The following is a 12,001-nucleotide window of genomic DNA, read 5'->3' as shown; positions in this document are numbered from 1 at the left end:
GAAAAGGATAAATTCCTAGAAATATACACTCTCCCAACCTTGAATCATTAAGAAATAGAAAGTATGAAGAGACCAATTACCAGTAATAAAATTGAATTAAAAAAACAATAAACTCCCAAAAAACAAAAGTTGAGGACCAGACCACTTTACAAAACATTTAAAGAAGAGTTAACGCTCCTCCTTCTCAAACCATTCCAAAAAAAAAACTGAAGAGGAAGGAATACTTCTCAACTCATTCTACAAGACCAGTATAACTCTGATACCAAAACCATACAAAGATACCACAAAAAAAGTAAATTACATGCCAATATCTCTGATGAACACAGATGTAAAAATCTCAATAAAACATGAGTAGGAGTTCCCACTGTGGTGCAGTGGGTTAAACATCCAATCAGTCACTCTGGAGGCACAGGTTCAATTCCCAGCCTGGCACAGTGGGTTAAAAGGATCCAGTGTTGCCAAAGCTGTGGCATAGGTTGCAGCTGTGGCTCAGATTCAATTCCTGCTGAGGAACTTCCATATGCCACAGGTGTGTCCATAAGTTAAATATATGTGTGTGTGTGTGTGTGTGTGAGCAAACTGAACTCAACAATACATAACAAGGATCATACACCATGACAAGATAGTATTTACTGCATGGATGCAAAGATTTTTCAATATATATAAACCAACCAATGTGATATAACACATTAACAAACTGAATAAAATTCATATTATCTCAATAGATGCAGAAAAAGCTTTTGACAAAATTAAACATTCATTTATGATAACAAAGTGGGTACAGAGGGAACATACTTCAATATAACGAAGGCTGTTTATGACAAAACCACAGCCAACATCACACTCAACAGTGAAAAGCTGAAAGCATTTCCTCTAAGATCAAGAACAAAACAAGGAGGCCACTCTCACCACTTTGATTCAACATAGTATTGGAAGTCCCAGCCACAGCATTCAAACAAGAAAAAGAAATACAAGGAATCCAAATTAAAAAGGAAAAGGTAAAACTGCTCCAGTTCACAAGTTGACATGAAATATGTCACCATTTACAGAAAATCCTAAATATGCTACAAAAAACTATTAAACAAATACAGTAAAGTTTTAAGATACAAAATTAATACACAGAAATATGTTGCACTTCTATACACTAACAATGAGCTATCAGAGAAAGATTCACTACTCACAATTGCATCAGGAGTTCCCACCGTGACACAGCAAAAACAAATCCGACTAGGAACCATGAGGTTGTAGGTTCAATCCCTGGCCTTCCCCAGTGGGTTAAGGATCCCGCATTGTTATGGCTGTAGTGTAGGCTGGCAGCTGTAGCTCCAATTCAACCCCTAGCCTGGGGAACCTCCATATGCCGTGGGTGCAGCCCTAATAAAGCAAAAAACAAAACAAAACAAACAAACAAAAAAAACCCCAAAAAAATTGCATCAAAAAGATTAAAATAGGAGTTCCCATTGTGGCGCAGTGGTTAATGAATCCAACTAGGAACAGTGGGGTTGCAGGTTCGATCCTTGGCCTTGCTCAGTGGGTCGGGGATCCGGCGTTGCCATGAGCTGTGGCGTAGGTCACATACACAGCTCGGATCCCGAGTTGCTGTGGCTCTGGCATAGGCCAGCAGCTATAGCTCCAGTTAGACCTCTAGCCTGGGAAGCTCCATAGGCCACAGGAGTGGCCCTAGAAAAGGCAAAAAAAAAAAAAAAAAAAGATTAAAATACCTAGGAATACATCTCAAGAGATGAAAGACCCGAACCCAGAAAACTATACAACAATGATGAAGGAAACTGAAGACAGTGCAAAAAAATGGAATGATCTACCACAGCCACAGATTGGAAGAATTAAAATGTTAAAGTATGTTAAAATGACCATACTACCCAAGGCAATTAGCAGAGTCAATACAATCTCTATTAAAATGCCAATGGCATTTTTCAAAAAACTGGAACTAACAATTCTAAAATTTGTATGGAAATACAAATGATCCCAAAACACTCTTGAGAAAGAAGAACAAAGCTGGAGGTATCATACACCCTGATTTCAAATTATATCTACAAAGCAATAGTAATCAAAACAGTATGGTACTGGCATAAAAAGAGACCCATGAACAGAACAGAGAATCCAGAAATGAACCCCCACTTAGTGGGTGAACCCACACTCAGTCAATCTACAACAAAGGAGGCAAGAATATATATAATAGGTAAAAGATAGCCTCTTCAATAAAGTGTTGGAAGAACTGGACAGCTACATGAAAATGAGTCAAACTTGACTAATTTCTCATAGCATATACAAAAACAAATTAAAAATGGAACAGAGACTTAAATGTAAGACATATTTCCAAAGAAGAACAGCTGGCCAACAGACACATGGAAAGATGTTCAACATCACTCATCATATTAAAAATCACAGTGAGATAACACCTTAGACCTTTCAGAAAGGCTATTATCAAAAATAAATGAATAACAGGAATTCCTATTGTGGCACAGGAGAAACAAATCCTACTAGTATCCATGAGGATGTGGATTTGATCCCTGGCCTCGCTCAGTGGGTCAGGGATCCAGCATTGACATGAGCTGTGGTATAGGTTACAGATACGGCTCAGATCACGCACTGCAATGATGAAACAGACAAGGGCATAATATCCAAAATATACAAACAACTCATACAACTCCACGACAAAAAAATAAACAACCCAATTTAAAAATGGGTAGAAGACCTAAATAGACATTTCTCCAAAGAAGACATACAGATGGCCAACAGGCACATGAAAAATTGCTCAACATTACTCATTATTAGAGAAATACAAATCAAAACTACAAAGAGGTACCACCTCACAACAGTCAGAATGGCCATCATTAACAAGACAGCAAACAGCAAATGCCAGAGAGAATGTGGAGAAAAGGGAACCTTCCTACACTGACTGTTGGTGGGAATGTAAATTGGTACAACCACTATGGAAAATAGTACAGAGTTACCTCAGAAAACTAAGTATAGAACTACCATGTGATCTAGCAATCCCACTCTTAGGCATATATACAGACAAAACTTTCACTGAAAAAGATACATGCACACAAATGTCCACTGTAGCACTATTCACAATAGCCAAGACATGGAAACAACCTAAATGTCCACTGACAGATGAATGGATTAAAAAGATGTGGTACATATACACAATGGATACTACTCAGCCATAAAAAAGATAAACTGATGTCATTCCCAGCAACATGGATGGAACTAGAGATTCTCATCTCTAGTCAGAAGTCAGAAAGAGAAAGACACCACATGGTTAAAAATCTGGAGTTCCTATCATTGCTCAGCAGAAAAGAATCTAGTATTCATGAGGATGTGTGTTCGATACCTGGCCCCACTCAGTGGGTTAAGGATGTGGCATTGCGTGAGCTGTGGTGTAGGCTGCAGACATGTCTCGGCTAGGATTTAGCGCTGTTGTGGCTGTGGCATAGGCCAGCAGATACAGCTTTGATTCGAACCCTAGCCTGGGGAATCTCCATATGCCACGGATGCGGCCCTAAAAAGCAAAACAAAGCAAAACAAAACAAGGCAGGTCTTGGTTTCAAGATGCTAAAGTAAACCAGAGCAAGCCATAGTAAGGGAAATGCAACATTAACTTAAAATCTAAATAAACATTCAGGAGTTCCCGTCGTGGCGCAGTGGTTAACGAATCCGACTGGGAACCATGAGGTTGCGGGTTCGGTCCCTGCCCTTGCTCAGTGGGTTAACGATCCGGCGTTGCCGTGAGCTGTGGTGTAGGTTGCAGACGCAGCTCGGATCCCGCGTTGCTGTGGCTCTGGTGTAGGCCGGTGGCTACAGCTCCGATTGGACCCCTAGCCTGGGAACCTCCATATGCCGCGGGAGCGGCCCAAGAGATAGCAAAAAGACAAAAAAAAGAAAAAAAAAAAAAAAAAGACAAAAGACTAAAATAAAATAAAGCTATTTAAAATAAATAAATAAATAAATAAACATTCAAGATTTAAAAAAAAAAGTTTAATTCTCCTCTCTTCATTAATGAACGTCTATAGCTACCTCTTTCTCCCTTACTGTGGGTTCATAACAAATAAAGAAAAAAACAAACAAAAAAAAGGGAGTCAGACAGATAAAGATAAAAATTTAGCTGAAACCAGTAGACAAAAAAAAAGCTTTCCATTACTTCAACTGTAAATTCCACTTAGAACTGTAGATGTTTCATTTCCTTCTTCCTCATAGGGTCCAATCTGCTCAGAGCTACATACAAAAGAGCAGCAAGTGTATGTCCTAGGAATTGACAGCTCCAAAAATAGAACCAGAAGATACTGAACAAAAGCATACTCAATCCCTTCTCCAGGCCTCACCTAATCCTCCCTTGGGAAGGTATCTCACTCAGGGAGAGGAAAAAAGGGGAAAGCAACTTCCAAGAGAGAACTTTCTCACTTTACAAGTCCTGTAGAAACATGGGGAGAGGAAAATGATGGTTCCTCCTTCACCAAATGTAATCTCCAAAAAAACACAACAGATTCTTTAGAATGTTTTTAAAACTCTCAAAGAGGAACACCTCATAAACATAATACACTTCTCCTATTTCACTTCCCAAACCAGAGACAGGGATTGGATGAATAGATGTTAGACTAACTTAAACTGAAAAGGCTGTGCTAAAAAAAATAAAATTAAGTGTGAACTCCCAAAGGAGCCGTGATTAAAAATCAATATTCTACAAAAGTCAGAACTCTGTAAAACTGCAGAGTAAACAAAGTATTTCTCTACCACTTTATCTTCTTTTTTAAAACTCTCCCTCACCTAGCCTCCTTTCTCACACTAACCCCCATCAAAAACCTTCACTTTGCCCTCTACATGCATAAGGTTCACTTCTTAGGACTAACCTCTAAACTCCCATTCTCCACAGCCCAACTAAGTATGAATCAGATTATGTGATTAAAGTGCTTCCCACTAATTGAGTAAATGTGATTTAATCCCACAGGTTTCAATTCCACAAATATCATTTAAGCACCGCTATGTATAATGCACTGTTTATAATCAAAGTACCCATTCTCCTCACACAAAAAAACTAGTTAAATCAATCTTTTAACAGACAGTGTGAGAGAGAAGCACATGAGTACCTGCTTCAAATCATACTCTCCCCTTCCCATTTCCTCCCATCCTGATGCCCTGTCCACCCAACACATCTGCTAGAGAATAAAATCCAAGGAATCAATATAGCATTCAACAAAAGTCAATGACTTTGAAGAAAACAGCAAACAATAAATATTCAAAACCACAGATGAGTTGTAGAGGGTCTTCTAGATTTATTTTACATACTAACCATAGGTACAATAAAGAGCTTCTGAATAAATATTATTTCCTTACAAGATATCTATAAATCAGCTTTGTTCAGAACCCTGAATTACTAAACCATATATACTGAGAGAGTTTTTCTTCAGTTAATTCCACAGTTAAAACATTAATAAGTATCAATTTGCCTAACCATATGTAAAGGCTATTACACTTGGCTCTTAAACTTATCTACCGTTTTCAATTAGAGTTCATTAACGTTTTCCCCCAAGTCCTCCCAGGTTTGAAATTCCAAACTAATTGGCATTCTTGTTTTATATTTTCTTTTCAGTTGTAAAATTTATTCTTACTTATAACAGAGGTCCAAATCTGGAGAGTAGCATACAACTACTGACAGGTTTGACTTTGATGGGGCCACATGAAGTCACTTTTAACTGTTTCAACTAGCTGTCAATATTTTCAAGAGTCAGGAGACTTCACGTAAAAATCCAGATTTCCTGTGTTCTCTTCAGAAGGCTAAAGTCTGTGCTCATATTCATTATGGCACTAATCAAGTGAACCTCTTAAATGAGGCATAAACTCCCTATTGTATTTCACTCATTCTAATTTTCGAATGCCTGGTACCTGAAGGCAAGTGAGTTTGCTATTCAGAACCTATTCCTCTGAAAGGTGCCTAATATTTTCCAGAACACTTCAACACTTCACCAAGTCACTTCAATGTAAAAAGACAAAAAGCCATATTGGTTTGCAACTTCATAGTTAATAAAAAAAATTTTCAAAAAGTTTAAAAGGGTGAGAGAGAAAAAAATTAGGACTGGTTGAAGAGTGACATACAGAATGTAAAGAGCCTGTATCGAGTTCCTGTTGTGGCTCAGCGGAAATAAATTTGACTAGTAAGCCTGAGGACGTGGGTTCGATCCCTGGCCTCATTCAGTGGGTTAAGAATCCGGAATTGCCATGAGCTGTAGGTTGCAGACGTGGCGCCCATCCTGCCAGCAGGATGTAGCTCCGATTTGACCCCTAGCCTGGGAACCTCCACATGCCACAGGTGCAGCCCCAGAAATAAGTAATTACATAGCCCATCTGAAAGCTTTTTTGAAAATGAGGGAAAAACAGGTGAAATAATTCAAAAACATTGTCAAGCCACTGAAAGCTTTCCTGACTGAACACTACGTTACTCCATAGTTCCTCAAAACTCCAGGCTTCAGAACCTCCCTTTCCATTTTCCCTTTATATATACCAACAGCAGTTAGGTCACAAACTTTGAGAAGGGAAATTTATAAAACACATTTACATCTTCAAAAACAATTCTCTTCACACACATTAATAGTCTTTATCCACCATCAAATCCTCTCCCAAGTATTTTCTACTGCTCTCAGCTTTGTATTCCAACGACAGCTACAGTTCTCATTTTCAAGGCTTGGGCTTTAGTCCTGGATGGGCTCTCCAGCACAGCAACTTTTCTGCCCCTTACACTTGCATTCCTTATTATATCCCTTATTCCAGTTTCTATAGTCTATTTCATTCAAAATTTATCCAAAACTCCCACTCTAAAAAGTCTTAATCAAGCTGGGGTGGCGGGGATACCTAGTTGTCCAAGTAAAACCAGTATACTTGATTTGTTCATTGAAATTGTTGATTTAAATAAAAGGCATGAAGGCTCTTAAAGAATAAAAAACGTTTAAATAAATTCTACCTGCCAAGTGTATAAAGTGACAAGACAGTGATGCTCTAGCATGTCTGGACTAGTGCTAAGAAAGATTAGCAGGAAATCTGTGAGATGCAGGGCATGGTCTCATTGCCCCCAGACTAACAAATTACAAATTGATGTCTCACTCTGCACCCCATTCCCAAGGATGAAGGGTGTTAGGAGACTTGCACTTGAAGAAGAAAAAAATAAGCAGCTTTTCTGTGCAAGTTTTGGGAAAACAAAGCTCTACCGCACGTGATACCGTTACAGCATAAAACCACGCAGCGCATTATCGGAGTCTCACTCTTCTTCACCCAAAGCGAGACTCGGGCCACCTTAGCCCCTATTGTGATACGCCCCCGTCAGGATGTCGCGGCGTTAGCCCAGGATGACAGAAAAGGGGCGGGGCACACGGTTTCTCTGCCCTGGGAAGGAGGGTTGAGGGTATCGCCTTCATCTCTGGGGAAAGGCCTCGGAACTCCTAACCCAAAAACAGCACTCCCGAAAGCCAAGTCCCTTCCCTACCTCTCCGAACTGGGGGCCAGAGGCCAGAGCCCAGAACCTCACCCACGGTCCCCTAGCAGGGTCCGGGACGCCCAGACCACCGCCACAGCAGCCGGGCTCTCAAGCCCAGATTCGCCCTCCGCCCCCTTCCTCCTTCGCCCCCACCAAGCCCAGCCTCCGGCGCCGCCCCCACGGAGTTCCCCAGCTAGGTCCAGTCACTCTCGAACCTGTAGTCCCTCTTGAGTGTCCAGGAACAGTCCGGGGCCAGCGACACCTCGGCTTTCTCCCCAACTGGAACCCTCGGAAAGTGTCTCTGGCGGCTGCCACTCCGGCGTCTGCGGCTACCAGGGCCGCCCCGGCAGGTTGCAGGCCGGCTCCTAAGCTTCTTCTCGCGAGAGCTCGTAGTTGGAAGAGGCGAGGCTGGCCTTGTTCTCGCGAGAATTGTGCTCCCCGCCCAGGAGTTGGGTGGGGCGAAGAGGGTGCGGGCGGTTGAGGGAGTGGCTCGCTAGGGTGGGCGCTCTGCTTGGGGGCCAGCGCCGCAAGACTGGAAGGTGCCTGTCGTCCCAGACGTCAACTCGGGATCGGCCTCGAGACTTGAGCCTGGGTGGCTAAAAGCAGAGTTACCCCCAAACCTTTGAACCGCACTCTTTACTTGATTTCCTGTCACCGTTAGAAAAGAGCGGACAGCGTCTCTAGCCCAGAATTGAAGAAATACCTCAGGGACGCTGCGTTTGCTCCGGGAAAGCATTTCCCTCAACTGAGCAAACTTCAAAATCGCCTTTGCCCGCTCAGCTGGCGAGTATTAACCGGCCTGGTTTCAGGAAAGGCCGTCCTCGGGTGGGCCAGCCTCTGTCCCCCAGCATCCGCCTCTGTTTGTTTTCAAACGCTGGGTTGGCGGGAACGGTATGCCAGCTGGAACTTCTGCATTTGGGGCCCCTGCCGAAGGTCGACGGCAACCTGAATGGGGTATTGCTGCTTGTGGCAGAAGGTCGCCAGTAGTTTCAGTCATTCGGCTTCACTGAGCCTACCGTGTGTCACAAGCTGAACTACACAAACGGGAAACAATAAAAGACACGGTCTCCGCCCTCAAAGCTCACACCCTGGGGGCGAGACCTACCCGAAAACGGATAATCCCGTTACACTGGTAAGGGCCAACTGTGAGCTGTGAGAGGGAGTAACCGGCTCAGCCTGCCTTGTTGAGGAAGCCTCCACCAGGGAGTGACATTTGAGTGAATCTTGAGGGATGAGTAAGAGTTCCCCACTTTTGAGAAGGGTGGGAGGAGCACCGCGAGCAAAGGAAGCCATGAGGAAGAGGACTTGGTTTGTGTAATTTGCTAAGAAAACAGATTTTGCTGGAAGAACTTGACTGAAATTTTTTTTTCACTGTTAAGTTGGGAAGAGAAAACTCCCTGACTCCCACATGTGATAACCAGTGGTTTTCAAATCAAACTTTATTGTAAGGAGATGAGAAGTTGAGCTGCACAATAGAACATAGTGTACATCCTCTTCCCCATCTAGGGACACCCAGATGTGAGAGACCTAAGGAAAACAGGTTATTGTCATAGTATCCCAAGTTGCTGTTATTGCTGACATTCTGCTAAAGTGAAAATCTTTGAAAGATTTCTAAGAAGGAAGAGTATCTAATAGTTTTCTGATACTGGTAATCTGATTGAGACACTTAAAGTCCTCAGGCAACAAAACAGCAAAAACCTCACTGGCCTTGATTTATTATCGTAGCTATCTTCTGTAAAATAAGATCAAGAGAGGTAATTGTAATTCAATGGTCCAAGTTAAGACTAGTGAGGTCTGTCAGACAGGAAGTATTTCCCTGTATCAAAATGAAAGCTGGAGTTCCCATCGTGGCTCAGAAGAAAGGAATACAACTGGGAACCATGAGATTGCTGGTTCCATCCCTGGCCTCTCTCAGTGGGTTAAGGATCTGGCCTTGCCCTGAGCTGTGGCGTAGGTCGTAAACAGCTCGGATCTGGCATGGCTGTGGCATAGGCCGGCAGCTGTAGCTCTGATTCAACCCCTAGCCTGGGAACCTCCATATGCCGTGGGTGTGGCCCTAAAAAGCAAAAAATTAAAAAAAATATATTTCCACAGAAAAGAAAATCATGGACAAGGAGAACAGACTTGTGGTTGCCAAGACAGAAGGGGAGTGACTGGGAATTTGGGGTTAAAGCTATTGCCTTTGGAATGGATAAGCAATGGGATCCTGCTGTATAGCACTGGGAACTATATCTGGTCACTTGTGATGGAGCATGATAATGTGAGAAAAAAGAATGTATACACACCTTGTCGTGCAGCAGAAAATTGACAGAACACTGTATATCAGCTATAATGGTAAAAATAAAAATCATTATAAAAAATTAAAAATAAAAAAATAAAAGCTATCATTCCTAAAGAGAGACTCTAACATTCTACTGTAGGGTTTCTTCCAATTTCCCTTTAGACATATTATTTTCATATGATTATGTATATGTACTATAACTTCATTTGGCTCACCCTCCCCTCCATAGGAATATGTCAAATACTTAACAGAAATAGTTTATAAACAAATAGAAAATCATTAAGTTGTACACCCAAAAATAATATAATGATGTCAATTATACCTCAATTTTTTAAAAAATTAAATTTTAGAAAGGTAATTCTAACCCTGCTGTGGGCCAATCAGGTGCACTGCTTAGCGTAATTCCCACATTCTATTCCAAGTTCTAGGAATTTTCCAGGAAACATGAGAAGAATTATATTAGTGAAAGTTTTCAGATAAAATATGGAAACTTTATTCCATGCTGGAATCTGGTCATATTGTTTTACCTTGCTTTGAGAGGCCTATAGTTCATTTTATTCTGAAATTCTTAAAAAAAAAGCAAGAAAATCTAAAAATCTAATAAAGCTATCACTTTTTAAAAACTGTCCTTTCAAATATTAATTTGGGAGCATTGGTAGCAGCTATACATCTAGTAAGTAATGCCATTGATCACAAACCGCTCTGCATGGTATTTTTGTTTTTTTTATTTTATTTTTTTGTCTTTTTGCCTTTTCTAGAGCCGCTCCCGCAGCATATGGAGGTTCCCAGGCTCGGGGTCTAATCAGAGCTGTAGCCGCCTGCCTAGGCCAGAGCCACAGCAACTGGGGATGTGAGCCGTGTCTGCAGCCTACACCACAGCTCATGGCAACGCCAGATCCTTAACCCACTGAGCAAGGCCAGGGATCGAACCCACAACCTCATGGTTCCTAGTCAGATTCATTAACCACTGCACCACGACAGGAACTCCTGCATGGTAATTTTAAATGCTAGCTGACTGGATGAGCTAAGGTTCAGACCCTTAAAGTCTTTTTCCCACAAAATCAATCCATGTACCAAAAAAAGTCAAAATGAATAAAGAGAAATTTCAAAGAGAAATAATTAGCAAACAAGTTTTTTTGGTTGTCTATATTATTATACCTCATTGCATGCTAACACAAAATTGTTTCAAGGCAAAGGATAAGATAGACCTCTGAATTAATGATAAGCCACATATCCACAATCCTATTTAACTTTAAAGCCTGGGATTTCTTTGTACTACAAAGTTCGAGCACTGACACCTAATATCAGAACAGGAAAATCATACACACAAAAAAACTGTATCCCTCTTCAGCAAATATATTTATTGATCAAGACCCTGTGTAAGAGTACGAGGAAGTACAGACATCGTTAATATAGAGGCTCTACTTATAAAGATGAGATATGTAATTAAATGACAACAACAACAACAAAAAGTTGGGTCATACAGAGATAATGTGCTATGGGAGGTCAGAGGTAGGAAAGATGTTTCCAACTGAAGATATGAAGATGCAGAAATAGGGGAGGAAAGGAAGGATGTTTGATCTGGAATCTTAATACATAGGAGTCTGACTTGAAGCTATAGTAGGAAAGGGCATGGCTATGGAAAGATCAACAAAAGTATATGTATAGCTAAGCTCAGTATTTTGTAGGGGGAACATTAAGCAATTAAAAAGAATGAATAGGTGTTTCTTGATGGCTCCCAGGTAAAGGATCTGGCATTGTCACTTCTGCGGCTAAGTCTCTAATGTAATGCAGGTTTAATCTCTGGCCTGGGAACTTCCCCATGCCGTGGGCAAGGTTAAAAAAAAAAAAAAAAAAAAAAGAATGAATAGGAAGTGAACTTGGGACAAAAAGACCTTGGAATGACAAGAGATAAACTTTCCGTAACTTGTTCGTTTGGAATAGAGAGAAATCTCAGAACTTTCACAGTTTTTGACAAATTCTCTAAGGCTTTTTTTGTAGAAATATGCAAGGTGATCCAAAAATTGACCTATAAATGTAAAAGTTCTAGAATAGCCAAAAGAATTATGAGAAGAACAAAGTGGAAGAACTTAACACTAAAAGATTTAAAAACTTACTATAATGCTATAGGAATCAAAATGATATGGTATTAGCATAGAGCTAAGCATATAGATTAGTGTAATAGAATTGCAAGTGCAGGGAGCTTGCGTCGGCAGGCGCAGTGGTTAACAAACTGG

General features: G+C 41.0%; 1 protein-coding gene across 5 annotated transcripts in view; it reads right to left on the bottom strand.

Moving 5' to 3' along the window:
- The window catches only part of BTBD10 (BTB domain containing 10), a 93,472-nt gene extending 85,610 nt beyond the window's left edge, over positions 1-7,862 (bottom strand). For 3 of the 5 annotated variants that reach the window (XM_021083307.2, XM_005661121.4, XM_003122969.7), the window contains exon 1: positions 7,699-7,862. The gene's annotated coding sequence lies outside the window, so the exon portion shown is untranslated. Of the gene's footprint in view, positions 1-7,492; positions 7,616-7,636 lie in introns of those variants that run through there. The other 2 variants (XM_085012067.1, XM_085012066.1) reach the window with 2 other exon arrangements.
- Between the last annotated feature and the right edge of the window lie 4,139 nt (positions 7,863-12,001).

This window comes from Sus scrofa, chromosome 2, assembly GCF_054392235.1.
Source record: "Sus scrofa isolate SSC_HxYL_T2T_F1_AM1 chromosome 2, Sscrofa_HxYL_maternal_Yorkshire_Landrace_v2.0, whole genome shotgun sequence".
NCBI classification, from domain to species: Eukaryota; Metazoa; Chordata; class Mammalia; order Artiodactyla; family Suidae; genus Sus; species Sus scrofa.
The sequence above is the reverse complement of the archived record's forward strand: the minus strand, read 5'-3'. Positions and strand labels throughout refer to the sequence as shown.